This window comes from Neofelis nebulosa, chromosome 6 (assembly GCF_028018385.1).
Source record: "Neofelis nebulosa isolate mNeoNeb1 chromosome 6, mNeoNeb1.pri, whole genome shotgun sequence".
Taxonomy (NCBI): Eukaryota; Metazoa; Chordata; class Mammalia; order Carnivora; family Felidae; genus Neofelis; species Neofelis nebulosa.
Window position 1 is genome coordinate 93,799,908 of NC_080787.1, and position 23,168 is coordinate 93,823,075.

Below are 23,168 nucleotides of genomic sequence, written 5' to 3' on the forward strand. Positions count from 1 at the left end.
TGTTCTTATTTTTTTCATTAAAATTTTTATGAAAGCTAAGTGGCAATTTCATGTTGGAGAAATAAAGCGGTGAAAATCACTATCATATATGCATCATTAAACCAGAGCACTTGCGACATCGTGCTCCAGTATCATCACAGCTTAGTGCACCAATGCTTCCAACTTGTGTAAAAATCTTTTAAGAGGCATTTTGGATGGGAGTTTCTCTACTATGCCTACACTAAAGGAATGCACGTGATTGCTGTTAAAATTGCAGAACACTTTTATATCTGTTGGAAATCTAAAGAGATTTATTTTTATGGATTCTCTGTCTTAGAAGACGGACATTTAGGATGTTTAAATTTCATTTTGAAATATCTGTTGCCCACAAGAAGTTGCCAAAAGAGAGAGGCCCTGTGTATGCTTTGCCCAGCTTCTCCCATGGAAAAAACTTGTATAATTGCAACACTTTAATGGATTTTTAAAGTGAAAAGACTTTTGACCAGCCCGTGACTTCTGAGGCAGGACCCTTACAAAGACACAAAATCCAGCCCCACTGCTTGTCTCTAAGAAGCAGAAACCAAATGTCGTGATTCTTTGGGTAGCCTCAGAATTTCGGCTACAATGTTCTGTATTTCCATCTGGCTTCCTCAAATGAGTTCGGCCCATAATTTGACACATTAGCCAAAGAGAAAGGCAGGAACAAACAAGCAGTGGTGATTAAATATCTCTTCGCTTTACTCCTGGAGAGATGTTAATGAGAACTGTGATTTCTGAGGCTTATCAAGGACATTAATTTGTGAATTTCTGGGTACTTTAGAATGGTCATAAGTATGAGGACAAAGTCTGTCGCATATCTGTCCATCATGAAACTATTCTTCTGAATTTTATAGTCTAGTATTTATGTAGCCATTTCTCTAGTGAAGACTGAAGATTGTTTTAGTCGACTCTTCTTTTTCTTAGATAGAATAGAGAGTTACTTTATCTGAAAAGATGGGTTCTGCCTTGTCGGATGAACTGCGGGGGAAAAGTGAAGTTGATTCAGAAGTAACCTTGCTGCCCTCTTTTATTTTTTCTTTTTGGTTCTGAGTCCAAGAACCTTTAACCTTTCTGTCTTGGAATGAATTTGGCCTGTCTCATTCTGTGTATAATCTCCTGGGTAGCTCACTTTTGGGTTCAGTATAGGACATAATACCAAAACTTTGTGACTGGAGCAATTAAAAACAAGGTAACCTCAAGGAAATAGAAATTAAAACACATTCATTGAATATCCACCACAATGGTTAAAAATGAAAACAAACAGAAAATGCCAAATATTGGGAGGAGGTAGAGGAACTAAAATGCTCGTGTGTTACTGGTGTGAGTGGAAATACTTATAACCACTCTGGAAACTGGCTCATCTGCTAAATCTGAACATATGCACACCCTATGACCCAGAAATCCTGCTCTTAGCTCTATCTCCAGCAGGAATGTATGTGTGTATGTGCATACTTTCATCAAAAGAGATGTACTAGAATGTTTATAACAGACTATTCAGAATAGCCCCCCACCCCCTTCTCCAAGGAAGGAAACTATTCAATTGCCTGTCAGCAGCAGAATGAATGAGATGTGCTGTGTTCATCAACGGAACACTGCACAGCAGCAAGAAGGAACAAACATAATACATGACAAATGTGAATGAATCTCATAAACGTGATAGAGAATGAAAGAAGCCAGACCCCAAATAATACATCCTGCATAATTCCATTTATTTAAAGTATAAAACTAAGCAAAACAGGAGAGTGGTTACCCTTGGTGAGGAGGGTTAGTGACAGGAAGGGGCCATAAGGAGAACTTCCGGGACACTGGTCATACATGCTCTGTTTCCAGGCATGGTATAGGGGTGCTCTGTCTGTAAAAGTTCATCTTCTTATACACCTGATTTAGGACTTTCTCTGACAATATTACCCTTGAGTAAAAGGTTAAGAACAAAAATGAGGTATAGTCTCCTGCTGGCTTTCTCTGTCTTCTAGCTCTCCTTCAGACTGGATCCTAGTCTTCTCCAACTTCCTTTATACTTGGACCTAGCGCTACTCAGTGTGTGTTCTCTTTCCAGGTGGTACTTGCCTGCTCAGCATGGCCATCTCTGTCCCAGGAAGAGGGCAGTGCCATTGGGAAAGGAGAAAGGAGAGCCACGACCAAGTGTGAAGGTCTCCCCAGCCCTCCAAAGGGTTAATGGAACCTGACAAAGGAAACAGAAGGGTCCTTGTGTGTGTAGGATTTAAATTATGATTTGTGAGGATCTGCTTCAAAATGAAATTTCCCCCAGTGAAAGTTAAAGGGATAAAAATAATCTTTACTTAAAAAAATCATTTATAGTCTTCTTAAAATACTTATGTCAACTCTTTAACCACTTCAGGAATACCATCTCCTCCTCATTTTCTTCTCTATTGATTGATTGATTTGAGAGAGAGATAGCATGTGAGTGTGGGAGAGGGCCAGAGGGAGAGACAGAGAATCCCAAACAGGCTCGCACTCAGTGCAGAGACTGATGAGGGGCTTGATCTCATGACCCTGGGATCATGACCTGAGCTGAAATCAAGAGGTGGACACTCAACTGACTGTCATACAGGTGCCCCTCTCCTCTTTGTAAAAATTGTTATTTGGGAACACCTGGGTGGCTCAGTCGGTTAAGCATCGGACTCTTGATCTCAGCTCAGGTCACGATCTCACAGTTCATGAATTCAAGCCTCACATCAGGTTCTGCACTGATAGCATGGAGCCTGCTGGGGATTCTGTCTCTCCTTCTCACTACTGCTCTCCTGTTTGTGCTCTTTCTCAAAAATAAAAAGTAAATAAACTAGAAAATTGTTATTTTAAAAGTGATTTTTCTCCACTTCTTTTCAGGCATAACAATTTTAATTAGTGTCCCATTTTCTTTTAAAAGTGGTGACTACAGATAGGACAGGAAATGATTTTGCTCTTGTGGTGCACAATAGTGTGGCTTGTAAAGAATTATCCAATATCATTAGCTTGGGAGAGGTTCCCTCTCTTCTAATTTTGTGCCAGTTCTATGTTTTTTTTCTGTGACCTTGGTCCTAACAGCAACTTAGAATACATATTCTTTCAATACTTCTTTATTGCACACCCTCTTTGTGTCAGGCACCATTATAGGCACTGAGGACATAATGATGACAAAACAGATAATTAAATGGATAATATAGCTCACTGTAGCTGAGAGCTTCCCATAAATAACAAGAAGCAAGATACTATCAGAAAGAAATTAGGATCATGAAGAAAATAAATCAGAATGATAACAAAGAGCACATGGAGGCAGGGGACCAGAGACTCCTTTAGCTGGATTGGATGCAGAAGGAAGGCCTCCTCGAGCAGGTAATGTCTGAGCTGAGTCCTAGGTGACAAGAAACAACAGCCATGAGAAGACTGTATGTACCTGAGATAGCATCAGACACAGGCTGCAAAGAACATCAATTACCTGCCTTCTTCAGACCAGCTATATATGTAAATATATATGTCAAATATATAAATCATTGACAAATACTTCTGAGAGGCCAACATTTAAGATGGTGAGTTGAATTGAAGGAAAATATAGGGGTGAATAAAATATGAGATTGCAACAGAGTTAAAATAGCCTTATGTGATTAACACTCTGTTCCTATATTAAATGAAGAAAAAAATATTTCCATTTATAAGTATTAGGGACATATACATAAATCCGTAGAAAGTTACAAGCTATCGATCTAGTAACTAAAGAAAATTATTTTTTTTTTGAGTATATTTCCCATGCTGCACTTTTCATCTCTGTGACTTATTTACTTTGTACCTTCTAATCCCCTTCACCTATTTCACCCATCCCCCACCCCATGTCCTTCCCCTCTGGCAACCTCTGGTTTGTTCTCTGTATTTATGCGTCTGTTTCTTCGGTTGTTTGTTCATTTGTTTTGTTTTTTTAGATTCCACATATAAGTGAAATCATATGGTATTTTCTTCCTAAGGAGAACTCTTGAAAACTGTCTTTGGATAATAACACAAAATCATGAATTGGTAATTTTTAAAATTCCAGTAAGTGCTAACTCAGCAGACCTACATGTTGGATTTGGTAATTAAACTAAATACTACTATTTCTGGATGTAAGACGTAATTGGTCAATTGCTTTGAAAATTTAGGCCTTATTAAAAATCACTAGGAAACGGATGATGAAAAACGAATGAAGTTTCTGAAAATGTTTTTCATTTTTCTGAAAAATACTTTCATTATCATTATCTTTAGCAAATTTAATCTAAAAATCACCTACTTTTTCTGAGCTTTGAGTCAAAAATAATAAAACACTGTAGAATCTGGGAGAATTTCTGTATTGGCCAAGAGAATTTTGAAGCAGTGAAGTCTGATAAGAAAGGAAGTGAGGGGTGAGCGAAGGTCTCCAGCCAAATGGGACAGAAGAAAGAACCCAACTAGTTGTGACAAATAGAGAGAGAGCAGCTGCTGACCAGCTTTGTGACCTTATTTATTACCTGAGGAGGAGAGCTGGCCAATGACAGAAAGGAGGAAAACCATATCCTCCCTTGGGGACAAGGTATAAAGATCAAGGGATCTGTGAGGTCTTGCATGTCCCGCAATGATGATGACGGTAATAATGACCACAGCAGTCCCTAGAGTGTGACACCAAAGTGAAGGGGAGGAAAAACATACCCACAAGGAAATGAGCATTTTGCAGCAGATGGAAAGCCTTCATTTGATTTCAAGTTCTTTTGACAGGAAACCCATGCTTCTCCTAGATTACAACGGTGTCCCTTCCCATCATATCCCTTGGTTAGAACAAAAGTTAGGGGATGCGCATGGGATTTTCTTTAAGATTCTTTGTACTGGAGATGATGGGGAGGGGGCACCCATACACTGGCAGCTCTTCCCTTCCCTCTGTGAAAATATACCATATCCCTATATTAATAAAAGAAAAGCAAAGGGGAGAAGAGAGTTTGACAGATGTTACCATAATGCAAAAATTATACTGAGTAAAAGGAAAGTCCACTCTCGGGGTACGCTCTCTCTCAACTCCATAAGGTGTCAGACGAAAAGATATTCTGACTGTTAACTCAGACTTACATTCTGTTTTTCCTTGTCATCTTCTCCATCATTTCTCAATCATGAATTAATCATAGCATTGGCCACATTTTACGGTGTTTTGAATCCATTTTCATGGATCTCTCTATCCATTTGAATAAATATTCTCTGATATATATCATATCACAAAGAAAGGACTTTCTAAACTGTAAACTCTTAAGCAGAAGATGAAAAAAAGCACATGGAGAATTTGGGGTCCAGGAGTAAGGCTATTATTGTACATTCTTCTAAAGGAAGCTGAAGCATACACATCCCAAGATAGATTTGGGTTTCATTCTTTTTGATTATTGCAAAAAAAATTGTGAAACTGGGTAAAAGTTTGTCTTTTATTTTGGAAGCAATAGTACTCATAAAAAATACTAAGTGTGGGCTACAAAAGGCCACCCATACACTGATGTGTCATATGAAGTGAGGACCCCACAAGAAGGTAGAAACTCTGCACACTGAAACCCCACCTCAAAAAAGAGGATAAATGATAGCTGCTTAAAAAAACTCTTTTGCCTGCAAGGTTTTCAGGACCCAAGACACTACTGAAATAAAGAGTTTACGAAAGCAGTCAGAGCCAATGTTATATTGCACATAGCAGCTGCCACTGAGTCTCTGCTTATGGAAGGTGTGAAAGCGATGCTCACACATTGGTACCCACAGCCATAGCCTCCCTAGAGGACAGCGGTTGGCAGCAAGAGTCATCTGTGCAAAGAAGTGACTCACACTGAACAGAAGCAGTCAGCCAGGGCAGGGAGCCATGACTCATCACCGGGACCTCTCAGCTGCCCCAATCTCCTTCTTCCCCTCCCAAGGCAAACCATTTGGAAAAGACTGGATGTTTTTTCAGTATGAATTAAACTCAAAAGATAGATATTTATTTTTATTTCTATCATTCAGTCCACTTACACTTAAGAGACTGTTATTTTGGATGCCACATTGCTGAAGCAACTAAAATTCCCAAGCAGAAAATATCTGGAAATAAGACATAATTCTGCTTAAGCACCATTCCATTTGGATACTAGTCAGATTTTGCTGTGTTCTCTGCAATAACATTGGATTTGAGAAGTCAGAAAACATAGGTTTATTTTAGGATCATGTATTAAACATATGACCTTCATCAAATCATTTAACCCGTCTCTGTTTCCTGATTTGTAATACAGGAATCATTGCATTTGCCCTGCTTACCTAACAGGGCTGCTATGGGTATAGTATTGAATAATCACTTGCCATTAAATCACTTGTCATTAATAAAATACTATTTAAATCCAAGGCTGTTTTCTCAAAGTAAGTTCTCAGCTCAGACCTCAGTCTTGCCAATAACTTCTTGGACCTTTTCTTTCACCCAGGCTGGCATGGATCCTTCCTTCTTCAGCAGCACCATGCCGAATGGAGCTGTGCACATAAGCCACTCAGCTGGAGGTTACATCTCTGGCCTCCATACTGTGCCTGTGGAACAAAGTTCTGACCAATGATATGTGATCCCAATGCTTGGAGCCACTTTCTGGTTGTTTAAAGGTGGCTTATGTCCTCCCCTCCCCCAGCCCCTCACCTCTTGCTCTCTGGATTTTAGTCATTATAGAGATGAAATGGCCATCTCAAACCACAAAAAGAGAAGCAACATGTGAGACTGGCAAGCAGTGGGATGGAAAGAGCTCCAGTCTTAAACCCTGTGGAGCTGCCATAGCAGCCCCAGGCTGTCGATGCTCAGACTATTAAGTAAGAGACAATAAACCAGTTGGCTTAAGTTGCTGTTGTTCTGGAATTTGTTACAGCAATATCCTAATGGATACATTCTAATTAATTTTAATTGATTTTATGCCCAGCTCTACTGTAGCACTTATCACTGCATAAGAAGTGGGGAAGGAAGGTTCATTTAACAATAGGGGAAGGATGGTGTATCTATCGAATGGACTATTATTCTAGCATTTAAATCTAACAGTAGAGGAGCTCTTCTGATCCTAAAGCCAGTCCCTGTACTTGCACTTTGGATTTGATCTTTTCTAACCCCTCAGAAATTTACATTACCAATTATACCCTCTCTCATAAATTCAACCATTTTTTTTCAGAGAAGTCCTTTTCTTGGCATCTTTTTTAGAAAAATATTCCCAGATTCCCAACCATAAATTTCTTCACTTGTAAAATAGGGTAAATTAAAGAATTATTGCTGAAAAATGTTCTTAAAGAATATTTTTCTCTGTCTCATTTGGTGGAATGATGGGTGATTGTGTTCAATACTGGCCACATCTTTTGAGTCTCTTGTGGGCTCAATCCTTAGAACCACACTTTGGGTGATCTCATCTAGTCTTCTGTGCCTTTAAATAACATTTAAATGGTGATGATTCCCAAGTCTATATATCCAGTTCCAGCCTCCCTGTTTAGTTCTGGAAGTGTGTACAGTTGCCCACTTGACAGCTTTTGACTGGTGTTCCAGACTTCTGAAATTTAACGTGTCCCAAACTGAGCTCTTCATCTTCTTCCCCAAACCTGCTTTTCTTGCAGTATAACAACTCCATCCTTCTAGTCGATGTAGTGAAAAATCCCAGCCTTATGTTTTGATCACTTCTCATGCTTTCGTCACTGTTGACTTGGCCCAAGCTGGTCTTATCTCTTGCCACATTATTGCAGTGATCTTTTAACTTGTCTCCCTGTTTCTGCACTCTTGCACCTATCCACCCCCTTCAATCTAGTCTCCACACAACAGCCACACCAAAACAAAATTAATATCATGACATTTCTCTGCTCAAAATCTTTCAATGGCTTCTATCTCATGTGGAATAAAATCTAAAATCTTTCTCTACAAGGCTCTATGTGATAAGGGGCTATTGGACACTTTGATTTTATCTGTCACTTACTCTGCTTTGGTCACTCTGAATTTCTTGCTATTCTTTGAACACAAAACCATTATGCTCCTGCTTCTAGATCTTTGCATTTGCGATTTCCATTTCCCAGAATCTTCTGCCAGATGTTGGCATGGCTTACATCTTCACTTCCTTCAGAGCTTTGCTGAACCCCATATAAAATATCACACATATATCCACCCACATATCCCCATTACTCTCTGGTACACACCTTCATTTGTTTCATAACATGTGTCACTATCTGACATATTCTCTGTATTAATTTATTTGTAGATTTATTGCTTGTCTTCTCTCCACGACAGCAAGGTCTTTCTTTGCTTTCCTTTTCCCTGCTATCTCTTCAATTTTCAGAATAACCCAGCACATAAATTTTCTTGGGTGAATGAACAAATTAGTGCATTTCTATTTCAAGGATCTTCTATATATTTTCTCATTTGGCAGTCTGTTTTACACTTAATTATCTTAACATGTGAATATATTCATCTTATTTCTAACTAGAGCAGACTGGGAAAACAATCCCTTAAAATAGTGTTAGAATTCCTTTGAAGGATGTGAGTGCTTTGGAAAACAATATTTTATAAACTGATTGAATTGAAAAGTATAACCACGTCAGCAAGAGCTGGCAGAAGACAAACAACAAAAGGATTAAACTGCTCTGCATTTGAAATTTGGAGCAATGGAAAGACAGAAAAATAGGAGAAGAGGGGAGAGTATAAATAAGAGACAAGCAAGCAAATAGGCAGGGCACGGCAAAGGGTTTATGACATCTAAATGTTAAGGTGAAGTTGTTTGAGTTTCTGTTATATAAGCCACTCTCTTTCTGCCCCAAATCTTCAATAAAGTCTGCTAATTCCAAAAGGGTCTTTTGTCAGTAGATGGTATATGCGGTGTGTGCACGTGCACGTGTGTGGAAACAAGGAAACGAACTGCATTCTGTGTTTGGGCCAATGTAACACCAGGGTGGAAAGTATAGAAAAACAGCACGTGGTAGATCAATGAGAATGCAGTGGAGGCAGGGGGCACCTGGGTGGCTTAGTCAGACTCATGATCTCAGGTCATGATCTCAAGGTTCGTCCTGAGGGGTTTGTGAATTCAAGACCCGTGTTGGGCTCTGTGTTGACAGCGCAGAGCCTGGAATCCACTTCAAGTCCTGTGTCCCCCCCTCTCTCTGTCCCACCCCCAGTCATGCTTGCTCTCTCTCTCTCTCTCAAAAATAAATAAACATTAAAAAAAAAAGAATGCAGTGGAGGCAGGACTAAGCACCAAAGGTGACCCTGTATGAGTGAGCCCTACTCGAGTTGACAAGCACCTTTATGAGGATATTGGGCTCTGAGTCAGTCTTCCATTGTACTGACAGAGTAGAGAGGCCTCAATGGTCTTCTGTGTTCCTTGACCAAACTTTCCTTGCATATAAAGCCTCTTTCAATGCAAACCTTTACAGAAATGTGACTTGAAGACAGATGTTAAGTTATCTTTTCAGACAGAAACAAAAACAAAATAAAAAAAAAAGCAAAACAATGTCATCATTGTCATCTAGAAAGTTATTTATTCCTTTTAGTTAAAGAAAGGTTTTTTTCCCCTTCTATATTTGTTTCTATGCCTTCAGGTTCCTTTTATTTTCCTTAAAAAGAGAAGAAAGCCAGAGTTAATGTGGCAAAGCAGGTCTAAAAGTGAGTACATGAAGAATGTTCCTCATTGTCTACATATATTCTTTCTGTGTAAATGCCAACAGTGAAATGTATGCATATTAGGAATGGACTTACCTGGACAGTTCACATAAAAATTTTACTACTAGTCTGATTATTAGACCTTCTTCTAATTATAAGTTCAAAGAATTATTTGTGTAAAAATAGAAAGTTGAAACATTATTTTTGCTACCCACTCCATAGCAACTTTTCCTCACCAGTAGCTTCATGTCAACTGCATAAGATTTTTATGGGTAATTCAAACCTCACTGTAAAAAGCTCTAAGCTATTGTCCAAAGACCTTTTGTAGAAATATGATAGGAAACATTATTTGAAACAAGCATGCCATTATCTGGATTTCAAAAATGTATTTTAAAACAATAGATTTTGATGTAAAACAATTTGATACCTTAATAGGTCTAAAGTCATAATTGAATACATTTAACATTATCACACATCTCAGAATTATCCAGCTGTGATACACTATGATTATGCTATTGTTTAAAAATACGTAATATAACTTGTAGATCTAAGATGGTGGCCTACAGGAGAGCCCCTGACCTCGGAACTGATCATGCAGTTGGTCGGCTGCTCCACTGACCTTAGAAGAGTGACTAATTAATGATACAAATATCAGAGCTTCAGGAGGATTTGCTGCTTCAACTATCCTGGGTTCTGGCAAGCCGGATTTGTGCCCTATTGGAGGGAGCCACGGCCACCTGTGCTGTTTCCTCTAGCATTTTGGAAATAAAATGGAAATGGAGTCTGAGGAAGGAATGCTTGGCTCAAATAACAGCTCTTACCTTCATCAACACAGGTGAGGGATCTTCCCTAGTCCCTTTGTTGTAATCATTCATTTCATTTCCTCCACTGCCACCATCAACCCTTCTCTTTCATTCTCTTTTACATGACCCACTAATTCAAGAAATAAAACATTTAGAACAGTGCCATAATCGCCACTTTCATCAAACTTTTCATTTCATGCAATGCTACCCATTAGTATCCTCTAAACCAAAGAAAAGTGACAATTTGGATTATTCCAACAGCATCTAGATTTTTCTCATTTGTCTTTATTCTGTACTTGGATTCTTCCCTGATCTGTTGTCTGATGTTGGACTGCCCACCAAATAAGGTCAGTTTCAATCACCAAATTATGTTATATGGTCATGGAAATTAGCACACTTGTTTTCACAGACAGACTGCTAAGTGTTTAAATCTTAATTTTGCTAAATTGTATCTTTTTAATTAATGATTCGTGATTTGTTTTAAGTTAAATTGAACGAGGAAATGTAAGTGTCTTTCACTTTGTGTTACCATCTGTAAGTCATTTTGTCTATAACAAAGAGAAAGACAAACAGAGAAAATGTACATTCTTCATTCTTTTGCCCATTATGTGGGGGGGGGGGGGCAAGAACTTTGCTTATTATTAGCTTTATTATTCCCAAATACAAATACATTTAACCCCTCAAATAGAAATTAGTAGTGGCAAAAATCTTCATAATCCACAGACTCTGAAAACTTTCTAATTGTAAGTGCAAAGAAAAACTTTGTGAAACAGTATTACTTTTGCTGCCCAAATTTAATTCTTTCAGAGACACAAAGGGAGGACCCATCACACCCCTAAAAATGGTCAGTTTATTTTTGAAATGTTTTTAAATGATGAGAGAGGAGTATATATTTAAAAGTGGAGTACTGAATTCACACAGAGAGGAGGGTAATTGTAGCAACCCTGGAGATATTTGTGCTTTGAAGCAGTGTTGTGGGGGCGGGGCGGGCAGTTGTCTTCTGAAAATATGCAGTGGAGTTTGCCAGAATATACCAAGATGGGGAATAAAATTAAGAAATGGCACAATAATAATGATTTTCAAAACTTGTAATAATTTCCATGCTTGTCAGTCCCACAAGTGAAATCACTAAGGCTTCAGACCTCCCATGCCTGCCTTTCTTGTGAGTAACTCCCTCCCTTAGATGCTTCGGGGACTTATGGTGTGGCTTTCCTGGCCATCACCTCTTCATCAACATCCTGTTCATCTTGTGACATTGCCCTTTGGTCATTGATAATTTTAATCCATCTCTCTAGGAATGGTCCTAGAGACCTTTCCTTTCTGTTGGGCATCATGCTGAGGTGGGGACAGGGCCTTTCCCTACCCAGGAGTGAAATTTTCTTGACCAGAGAACATGCAGAAGCTGAGAGCCTTCAGTTTCATAGAGTTCCCAGCATTAAAACTTTTTTTATTCTATTTTTTTATAGCAAATAATTTGCCTAAGAAATTTATACAGTTTTCTGCAAGGGTTATATCAGAGTATTATTCATTCATTCATTCATTCATTCACTCATTGTTTATACATTATTTATGTAGAATCTACTATGTGCCAAGCCCTTGCTCATGCCATTGAATAGGATGAATGAACATGACCTCTCCTCTAAAGCTGATTTTCTAACAAAGAGAGGCAGATCGGAAACACTTACATTAAATTAATTTCAATAGTCTATGTGCAATGTAGGAAACAAATCTAAGTGTGGATGGAGATCAGTGAGAGAGGAGACCTGTGACATCTTTCCATAGGGAAGGCATTGGGCAGGGAAAGGAAGGTGGACAGGGTAGGTACACAGGGAAGGCATCTCTGAGCCCCACTAGTGCTGCAGCCTGGGGAAGGCAGGTGGCAATGCACTTGCTGTGTGTGGAAAACTGAAGGTAAATTGTAGCTGGAGAATAGTGAGGCAGAGAGGGGTGCAGAATGAGGTCAGAGCGTGGGTCCAGGCAAGATCATGCAGGGCCCAGGAGGTCATGGCAGGTGGTTTGGTTTTCAGCTCTTCACACTAGTGTAAAAGAAAACACATTCATCAAAATCTGTGTGTTTATATCATGAATTCATTTGAAAATAGAGTTTGCTAGTGTGACTCATGTACCATTGTGTGTTAATGCCACAGTGGAGCCAACTGTCAAACTGAGGAATGGCCACACATTAGCAACTTCTAGAAAATGTATAAGGTACTAATTCTAGACACAAACCAGCTGATACTCATACAGAATTAAAAAAAAAAACAAGAGAAAAATAGAAATGAATTGTATTGGTTCTCAGTGCTTTGTTCTGACACAAAGATAACACACTTTAGTTTTTCAGGATCAAGGTTATGTGCATCAGTCTATGGATTGGTATATGGAAACATGATTCCTACAAAATGTGTCATGTGAGACGAGAATTTCACTTAAGCAAGCACTGCACATCAATATCACTGAAAAAAAGTATGCTAGCAGGTAATGCCAGGAGGTACACTAACCAAGAAAGCCTGGTGAAGTTATCTCCTCAGAAGAGTAAGTCATTATGTCAACTATTCTAACAGAAGGGGCATTTTTTTTTTCAGTAAGTGTTTATTTTAATTCCAGTATAGTTAACATACAGTGTTATGTTACTTTCAGGTATACAATACAGTGATTCAACAATTTATATATATGTATACATATATACATATATGTACATATACATATATATACATATAATACATATATATGTATGTATGTATATATAGTATATATATACCACATCTTCTTTATCCATTCATCTATCGATGGATACTTGGACTGCTTCCATAGTTTGCCTATTGTAAATACCGCTACAGCAAACCTAAGGGTGTATATATCCTTTCAAATTAGCATTTTCCAATTCTTTGGGTAAATACATAGTCGTATGATTACTGAATCACAGAGTAGTTCTATTTTTACATTTTTGAGGAACCTCCATACTGTTTTCCAGAGTGGCTGCACCAGTTTACATTCTCACCAGCAGTACACAAGGGCTCTTTTTTCTCCACATCCTTGCCAACACTTGTTTTTTTGTTTTTTTTCCTTGTGTCTTTTTTATTTTAGCCATTCTGAGAGGTATGAGGTGATCTCATTGTGGTTTTGATTTGCATTTTCCTGAAGATGATGTTGAGCATCTTTTCCAGAAAGGGCATTTTTAAATAAAGCATTTTACTAGGAAAATTTTGTCCTATTAACTGCTATTTATGCCTATGTATAAATGTCTACATATAAACTATTCTTCAAAAAGTTTGGGATAATTGGGGAAAGGGACCTAAATCTTGAATTTGTATTTCCTCCATGACTTTATTGCTATTTGGAAAGTCAATACAATAAGTAACACAAATATGCTGAGGTATCCTGAGGTCTCTTACAATATTAAACCAATAGGTATTAAGGAGGAGAAATTTAACCCACATGTCCTGATTAGCTAAGAATTAGCTAGTCATTTGTAAGAGCCATTTGATATCAAAATATCTTGTAATATTTTTATAAACTTTGTTTCTTTAAAGCAAAAATATCTATTGTAAGGGTAAAAAAAACTTGAAGGCACATCTACTTTAACAATCAAAGAAAAAACAAAGCAGCAAATGCAAAAGCCATTCATTAGCATGATGAAAATATTTCACAACTGAACTTTCTCAAATTGTTCACAGCATTCCCAAAGGAAAAAATATAGTCATTTGAGAACTGTGCACATCAGCAATTCTCTAAATTTTGATGCAGGTGTGGCTTTCTAGCCAATCGCATCTCATCCACTCATTTATAATTTGATGGGTAGGGCATGGAACGGAAACTTCCTGTTAAATGCCAACAGCTGCTATGATTGATCCATTCCCCACCCCCAAACAACCACAAAACTCCCTACAGACCTGGCTGTGATCTCAGACCGGTGCAATAAGAATAGGAAATTTCTGACAGAGCAGAATTAAATTTTCCCAAACAGCTATGTAGTAAAAATTAACTTGCTCTTTCCTTTAAACTAAATGAAACAAAGTAGAAAGTATTAACTTCACTAAGCATGGGACTTCATAGTAGATGGGCCTGACTAACAGGTCTTTTGTGACCTGTTACAAATGGGAGGAACATCTTATAGTTTGGCCCTTAAGTGAATCTGGACAAAGAAACAAATACAGGGGTATAAAATATACAAGTCAGTTGAATCTTTTTTAAATATAAAGAATATAATAGCCAATGTTTCATGACTCAACCTTTAGGATCTAATAATCATATATGTTTTTGGTAAAGGATTAAATGTGAGACCTAACACTAACTGTCCCTATATTTTTTAAATAATGTATATAAAAAAGTTTTAAGGCCAAAAATTTTACTATACATGTTAAAAGTATTTGCAGTCCATTAAACATTTAAAAATATCATTTAAAAATTATTTTAGGACAAATGCTAGGTCTGGGAGCTTGTCCACATCCCACTCTCCACACCCTGGTGGTCACCCTCTGAGTCAGTCCACTTTTGGGTCCTCCCTTTGCCTGCTACCATCATGATACCCTGGAAGATGCACAATTTTAATTCTCAGTTGTGCCCAGAATTCTTCCTTGGGCCTATGACGACCTCTGGCTTATTGACAGCTACGGGCAGCCCATGGAGACCTAACCCTTCTCTGTTTTAAGCTAGCCGTGTTGCCATTTCTACTCTCCCCTTGGCACAGGGCATTCTGCAAGTGTCCTGAAAGGATAGCAAATGAAAAACAGAGCACATGCATTGGCTTCCCATTCAAACCACCTCCTTTCCGTGATGTTCAAACGGACATTGGCATTTGACTCCAAGACTTCCATCCCCTTCTCTCTGGCTTCTCCTCTCATGCCCCAGGAAAGGCTTGCATAATAGTCTAGATTTTTCCCTGCTTTATTATCTATTCTGTGGTCAGTCTTTCAGGCTCTGACTCATTTGAAACATACAAACTTTTCCCATTTGTCACTAAAGTCTGGCTTTTGAAAATCAAAAGTACTTGTTTTAGCCTTTTAATTAAGAATGGATTCAACAACCTCTGTTGTGAAATATACAGTCAAGCAATGATTCCCTTGGTCTTGGCAGCTCCCCACCCCACTTCTACAAGGCAATGAATTCCACTGATCCATTGCATAGGTCTACTCTAAAAAGGGGATTGCCACATAACACATTGGTTTGATGTTTCAAAAATGTGTCTCTGGTACCAACCACTAGAAATAGAATTGTTGAGTTGAAGGAAATGTGTTTTTTATCTGTTCTTTATAAACTATAAAGGTGTTTTAACTCTAATCATTTCCATTGTAATCTTATCCACTATTCATTAAATACTTATAATACATGTTACTAAATTATCCTCCAGGAGCATATGATGAATATCCTTTTTAAAACCCTAACACATGTTAATATAAAATATGGATACATGTTTTAATATTTGTCAAATTAATAAATATATATATCTCATTGCTTTTTTTTTTTTTTTTTTTTCAACGTTTTTTATTTATTTTTGGGACAGAGAGAGACAGAGCGTGAACGGGGGAGGGGCAGAGAGAGAGGGAGACACAGAATCGGAAACAGGCTCCAGGCTCCGAGCCATCAGCCCAGAGCCTGACGCGGGGCTCGAACTCACGGACCGCGAGATCGTGACCTGGCTGAAGTCGGACGCTTAACCGACTGCGCCACCCAGGCGCCCCTTTTTTTTTTTTTTTTTTTTTTTTTCAACGTTTTTTATTTATTTTTGGGACAGAGAGAGACAGAGCGTGAACGGGGGAGGGGCAATATATCTCATTGCTTTAATTGCTAAAGACTATGAGCAAATTTGATAGATGATTTGGTAGTTACATTCATTCATTCATTTGATAAACATCTATAGGTTTCCATGTGTGTTAGGGGAAAAGATCCATTGCGACATGATTCTATTACATTCAAAAGGCTCACAGTTAAATGGGAGACAGCTTGTAAATAATTACTTCTGAGAATCAAAGCGAAGAATGACAGGAATGGGAGAAAGACATGAAATGTTTCTTAAAAGTTTATGAATCCCAAGTGATACTTTAAAAGCTTTTTTTTAATTTGAGAGAGAGAGAGAGAGAGAGAACGAGGGAGAAAAGGAAATGCTTGCTTTATTACAAGTCAGCTAATAAATACAGAAGGAATGATAGAAATAGAAAGTCATCATTTTGCTAGCACTATAAAAATAATTTATTCAGTTAGGGTCATCCTCAGATGCTAGAATTATTGGATGAAACATTGTTAGGAGCAGTATACAGGCAAATGGAATTGGAAACATTATCTTACTAGATTACAAAATTTAACAATAGGAAAAACTGACACCATGTACCCTTGATGTGATTCAATAAGGCACATATAATATCATCTATGTAATATTCTTGCCAAAAATTTTTAACCTAAATTAATCATAGAGAGGGGCATCTGGGAGGCTTAGTCACTTAAGTGTCCAACTTCAGCTCAGGCCATGATCTCGTGGTTTGTGAGTTTGAGCCCCACATCAGGCTCGCTGTTGTCAGCAAAGAGCCCGCTTCAGATCCTCTGTCCCCCTCTTTCTGACCCTCCCCCACTTTTGCTCTTTCTTTCTCTCTCAAAAATAAGTAAACATTTAATCATAAAAAAACATTAAGTTCAGATAGAATCAAATCGACAGACATTCTGAAAACAACTGTCCAGGATTCAAAAAAAAAAAAAATCAAAAACATGTCAACACAAAAGATTCCTCTCTATCCATCCTCATCCTCCCTCACCAAAAGTCCAGGAAATTGTTTGAAATTAAAGACAAAAAATATATATAACAACCAAATACAACAAGTGATTGTTGATCAGATACTAAAACCAACCAACCAACCAACCAATCGACAAAACTATAAATGAAATTATTACACAATGGGAGAGTATTTGAATAGGGACATGCATATTAGATAATAGTGTCAATATTAAATTTTGTGATCTTGGTTGTAAAAATTCTCATTAGGAGATGTGTTGAAATATCTAGGAGTGAGACACAGTGTTGTTCACAAATAATTCTCAGATGATTGAGAGAGAGAGAGAGAGAGAGAGATGGGGGTGGAGGGAGAGAGAAAGCAAATACGATGAAGCACTAACCATCCACAAATGTAGGGGAAGGGCATATGGCTATCCATTGTACCAGTTGGCAACCTTTCCATAGGTTTGCATTATTTTGAAATAAATATTTGAGGACTTTTGTAATTATTGGAAAAAGAAAAATGAATAATTGCCACATATCATGAAAATTACATGAGAAAAACATTGGGAAGCCTTTTCCCATTTTCCCCCAATGCCTACTCTGTCTCTTTGTGACAGTACTCCATCGTGTGGCTTAAATACCCTCTGATGCTGATGACTGCCAAATTCATATCCCTAGTCTGTACACTTTTCCAAACTTTTCACTGCTGAATCCTCACTGCTATCTAGTAGATCCTCCATAAATGTTTCAAATGAGTGAATACATTTTTGCATGGAGAAGAGCAGGGCAATGTCATAGAGTAGAAGTTTTTTGATCTAAGTCTTTCAAAATGGGTAAATATTAGTAATAAGGTCATTGGGAATGTGGCCTGGTACATCCTTGGCCCTCTCATTTTGCAATGTCTTTTGGTCTTAACAGTAAACTGGATAATCAGCACCAGCTGGGGCAGAAAGGAAGGGCAGCTGGTGAAATGAACATGTCCACTCTGTGTCATAGTAATGACAGAACTTCAGCTGAATGTTGTCTGTGATAAAGGAGACAAAGTATGGCCAACTTGGGTTTTGCAGAAGTCACTGGAAATCCACAGCTTTCTATGAAACTTCCTGATGCTTAAAAGTCTCCAAAACCAGGTAAAATACATTTTCTGGCTGAATTATGCAGTTTGAGGTCCTAGATCCAGAACATGATATAGTAGTAAGAGGTCAGAACTGAGGCCATAGGAAAGAGTCATATCTTGGAGAGTCCTGTGCAAGATATGTTAAAGAGATATAATCAGGTTTTAGTGGAAGATTAACTGTGTCTGATAAGAGCAAAAGAAGAAATAATCACTGGTCAAATAACAATAAGGGAGACAGGTCCTAAGTAATAGGTAAAAAAAAATGTAACATCAACAGCAAGAGAGAAAGAGAACAAGAGAGACTCCCCTTTAAAAACAAGCACAGGGACTGGGGCGCCTGGGTGGCTCAGTCGGTTAAGCGTCCGACTTCGGCTCAAGGTCATGATCTCACGGTCCGTGAGTTCGAGCCCCGCGTCGGGCTCTGTGCTGACAGCTCAGAGCCTGGAGCCTGTTTCAGATTCTGTGTCTCCCTCTCTCTCTGCCCCTCCCCTGTTCATGCTCTGTCTCTCTGTGTCTCAAAAATAAAATAAAAAACGTTAAAAAAAATTTTAAAAAAACCCATCTTTAAAAAATAAATAAATAAATAAAAATAAAAACAAGCACAGGGCATTTTTAGCTTTCCAGAATCCTCTGCACTGAATGTGCCTGGGAATGTGCTAAAGCCTGGCAGGAGGGGCACTAGTGGTGGAGATTGGACAGTGGGATGTATCCAAGTGGAGCTGCAGCAAAACTGTCCTGCTGACACTTATTGAGTTCTCACAATTTGTTCTAAGAGGTCCTTCCTTAGTACGTGAGCCAGAAAGCAGAAGTCACAGATGTTAGAGACCAGTTGTGATAGCACATTCTCAACTCTGCTATAATTCTAACTCAGTTACCCATTTCGTCCTTCTTTGCAAATTTTTCTTCCTAAGAAACATAAGAATTTTGCTAACTTGAGGAAAAACACCAATAGCACCCATAATTTGTATCCTTTTGTTTTTTCCATGTTTTGGTCTCCATATTTGCAGTTGTTCCACAACTGTTTCCTTGGGCATACTCTGGGCCAGGGAGTGCCAGAGATAAAGTGAAGAACAAAGGAGACAAAAACAAAAGTTTGTGCCCTGTCTCATGCTTACCCTCGTGGAGCTTAGATTCCACTGAAAGATACAGACAATATAACAAATAAGTGAATGATACTTTGGAAAGTGGTAAGTACTATGAAGAGAAATCCAGCAGAGGTGAGTGAGAGCATGTGTTGGGATTAGGGAACATACTCCCCAGTACTCCCAGGCTGCACGATCTAGTGGGGGCTGCTTCCTAGTTATTTGACAAGTCCAAGGGTATAAGTGAAATTTCCATAAATCTATCCCATTATTCATTCTTTCTAGAATTTGAAAGCCAATATCAATTTTTCTCAGAATGAGAAATAACTAATTTTTGCAAGTGTTTAACATGCAGTATTTCAACTTTTTCATATTCTCTTGCATCTCTGTTCAGTAATCACTAGTCACCTGTTTTTCAGTGATATCTACTATGAGCATACTGAACACATGACCTGACCTAAGTCTGTGAAAACAGAGATGCAAAATTAAAGTGGAGGCTACAGGGAGTTCTTATGCCAAAGAGCACAGTACCTGATCATGGTGGTTGGTATAGAGAACTGGGTGGTAGGGATGGATAGGATTTTGAAACCCAGGGGCCTTTTGCCTGATCTCATTCTGACTCTTAACAAGCAAAGCTTTTGTTAAGGGTGCTACGTAGTAACAAAACAGCTTGATGTGTACTTGATGCTCTCTCCTTTTCCAATGGCTATGTGGTGGACATGGAGAAATGGAAATAGGCATAAAAATGAGATGTAAACAATAAAAGGAACAGTCCAGAAATCCCATGAAATCATCATAGTCATCTCTGGGAGAACTTGGCAAAGCACCAGTTTAGGGTCACCTTGACACATAGTGGTCCATTGGTTTTTCCATTCTTTCCCCTTTTCTTCCTGAGTAACTGGGGAAAAAAAAAAACCTTTGTGATTTGCAACTGAAAATCTTAGTCAAGGTCATCCAAAGCAATTGTCTGTGCCGCCCCCCTCCAATAAAGACTTTTCTTCTGTTATATTTTAATTGGTTATATGACTGTTAGTAAAATTTTCTTAAATATAAATTTATTCCTTATTTTCCTTACCTTGAAATAATCAAACCCTTTATCTAGGAATGACTTGATAAAAGCACCTAGTTTAAAATCAGCAACTTTTACAAAAATATCCTATTTCCTATCCTACCCTTTATTTGCATTATATTATGTAATTAAGACTGCTGAAGAATGAAGACTCTTCACTTTCACCTACATTATTTTTGTTAATCTGTACAAATAACTGGTGTGGGATAGATTTTGTTCATGACTAAGTTTCAGAAAGGTTAACTAATTAGATTAAGATCACACTGCTAGTATTATCTGATTTTAAAACTCATCTCACCATTAGTCACTAAAAGGCTTAACCTGAAATAAGAAGCTAGAGTCTCCCATTACTCTTTTTTTTTTTTGTCTTCTCTCATATTCTTTCTCTTACGATACCGATTTTACCATGTTCACTCTCTATACTCTTATTCTTAGAAGATTGCTACAATTCCTAAAGGACCTCCATGATTTTAGATTCTCTCTCCTCCTTTCTAACACACAGACTAATGTTACTAAAATATTTCTTTCATCTTATCACCCTCTTCAAAAATATACAGTATGTAAGAACAAATCCAACCACGTCACTTAGTTTAAGAACCTCCAAAATCTGAGCCCATTTTACATAGTGCACTGTTTGGGAATAACATTCTTTCACTACCAAACCATGCTCATTTTTCAGGTACATCTTTAATCTTATTTATTCCATAAAGCTTTATTCCTATTCTCTGTCAAGAGCTATTAAAGTCCCAAGACATTACCCTACTTGCAAGCTTACAAATTAGCCTGCTATAACTTCATAGATGCTGGCAGAGGACATGAGACTCAGGGTTCAGAGATAAAGGACTGCATTACTCAAGACAAAGCCAAGAATCCTGAGTATCATTATAGTTGCATTAAATTTTCTTCTTCCCAAGTTCCACGGAGAAAGAAATTGGTGCCTAAACATACAGTGGATTGTATTACATGAGAGAAATCCTGTGCTTAGGGACCCAAATCTTTTTTTTGCTTTTCAATAATGGCTGTAAGCAAGTGTGTTCTTTGCCCCTACGAAGACCCTATCTTTATCTTCCAAGTCTGTTCACTATACAAACATCTTTGAAAAGATAATTTAGAACAAAGGCAGTCAGTGCCTCTGCTTGCAAGACAGGCAGAAACTTCACAGATCCTTAGAGAATCTTCTTCCAATACTCTGTAGTCCAAGCTAGTACTAAGTGCTTGTATTACATGATTTAATACTACTCTATCCCCCTGCATTGTTTTCAAATCATTTCCTACATGTGCTACATCTCCCCTCAAAAGATTATTAGCCTCATGGGAAAGCTACATCTTATATTATTTCTATATTTCCTAACACTGAACTGAGTACTATGTTCATAGTTGTTTTTTTGCAGGAAATTGTTCAATGATGATAATCACTCAAGTATATCATGAAGAATTATCTAGCTCGGCACTTTCTCCTGAAGTGTATTACCAGAGAAATCCAAAATCTCTGCCAATGAAACAAGCAAATCTTCTTAATAAAGAATATTCATTAAAAAATATGATCGTGCATTCAAATGCATTTTGTCTTATGTATGTTGAGAAAAAATATGTTTTCTTAGTAAACCAACAATATGGTCTTCTGTGTTCTGGTTCATTAGCCTCTCCCTGATTCTTACTTAAGCCACCAGTTGCTATTATTTGGTTTCAAAAGCATGAAATAGCTTGTATCAGTTAGTGTTGTGTTGGGTTCTCTACACAACACCTCTGACAACCAAGGTCTGATTGTCTGGGACTTGACGATTCTGACCCAAGTGAAGGGAAAGGTGTGGAATGTTTACATGATCGGACAAAAATTATTGCTGGGGAAATATAACAGCATTAATTATATATAAGTCAATGTATGATTTTTTGAGGAAAAGAAGGGGAATATATTTGGGAAAAAAATCTACAGAACAAGAAGATTGCAGTGAGTTATTCTTAGACAACACCAACTAAAATCTTCATTTATTCATTACTTTCAAAATAATTTATTAATCACTGGTTATGTCTCAAGCTGTACAAGATGTTGGAAAGAGAAAAAAATTGTTTCTTCCCCTAGAATTCACATACTAAGGGGAAAATAAAAACTTATATATAAGAAATCATTACAATATTTGTGGTAAGACCTACATTAGAGATGTCAGAAAAAAGTTTCAGATCTCAGTCCAGGAAGGAGATAATTCTAGCCAGGGTTCTGGGCAGGCTTCTCTGAAAAGTAGAGTGAGAAATTTGAAATTGTTTGATAAAACTTGGATGTGTTTGGATTTTTTTAATTTACTAAGAAGCCAATGTAAATGATAAATATAGAATACCACAGTCAAATGGAGCAATAGAAAATACATTTGAGCGAGCTGCAAAAGTTAAGAACTGAAGAGAGGAGGTCCTGTGACAAAGTATAATGAAGTAGGAAGAGCATCTGTGCTGTGCTGGGAAAGAGACACAATGGTGAGAACCATAGGTAAAAGGGGTAGCTGGCCTTACTACCCAATCGTGTAAGGTCCAACAAGAAGAAAAAAGAATTGAGAAAGTGGAGATCTTGATACCAATTATGTCCCAATAATTTGGGAAACAATGTGCATCTCACTATATTAAAATCCCCATAATCTTCCTGCCGATTGGGCCAAGAGACCTTTCACACGTCAGGAGTATGGTGGGAAAAAACTGCCCTGTGATGGAGTCACCCATTTCTTTCTCATACTCAGTATGGGGGGCAGGGGCTTTACCGGCAGTAAAGACACATATGGTGGGGGTGTATTGTAAAGA

The 23,168-nt window shown here is 37.9% G+C and overlaps 1 long non-coding RNA gene across 2 annotated transcripts in view; it reads left to right on the forward strand.

Moving 5' to 3' along the window:
- LOC131514603 (uncharacterized) overlaps positions 1-21,910 on the forward strand; it is a 34,892-nt gene extending 12,982 nt beyond the window's left edge. Inside the window, exons 2-5 of one of the 2 annotated variants that reach the window (XR_009263161.1) lie at positions 10,156-10,445; positions 18,035-18,246; positions 19,241-19,420; positions 21,776-21,910. This is a non-coding gene — a long non-coding RNA (uncharacterized LOC131514603). Of the gene's footprint in view, positions 1-10,155; positions 10,446-12,764; positions 12,946-18,034; positions 18,247-19,240; positions 19,421-21,775 lie in introns of those variants that run through there. The other variant, XR_009263162.1, reaches the window with a different exon arrangement.
- The last annotated feature ends 1,258 nt before the right edge of the window (positions 21,911-23,168 follow it).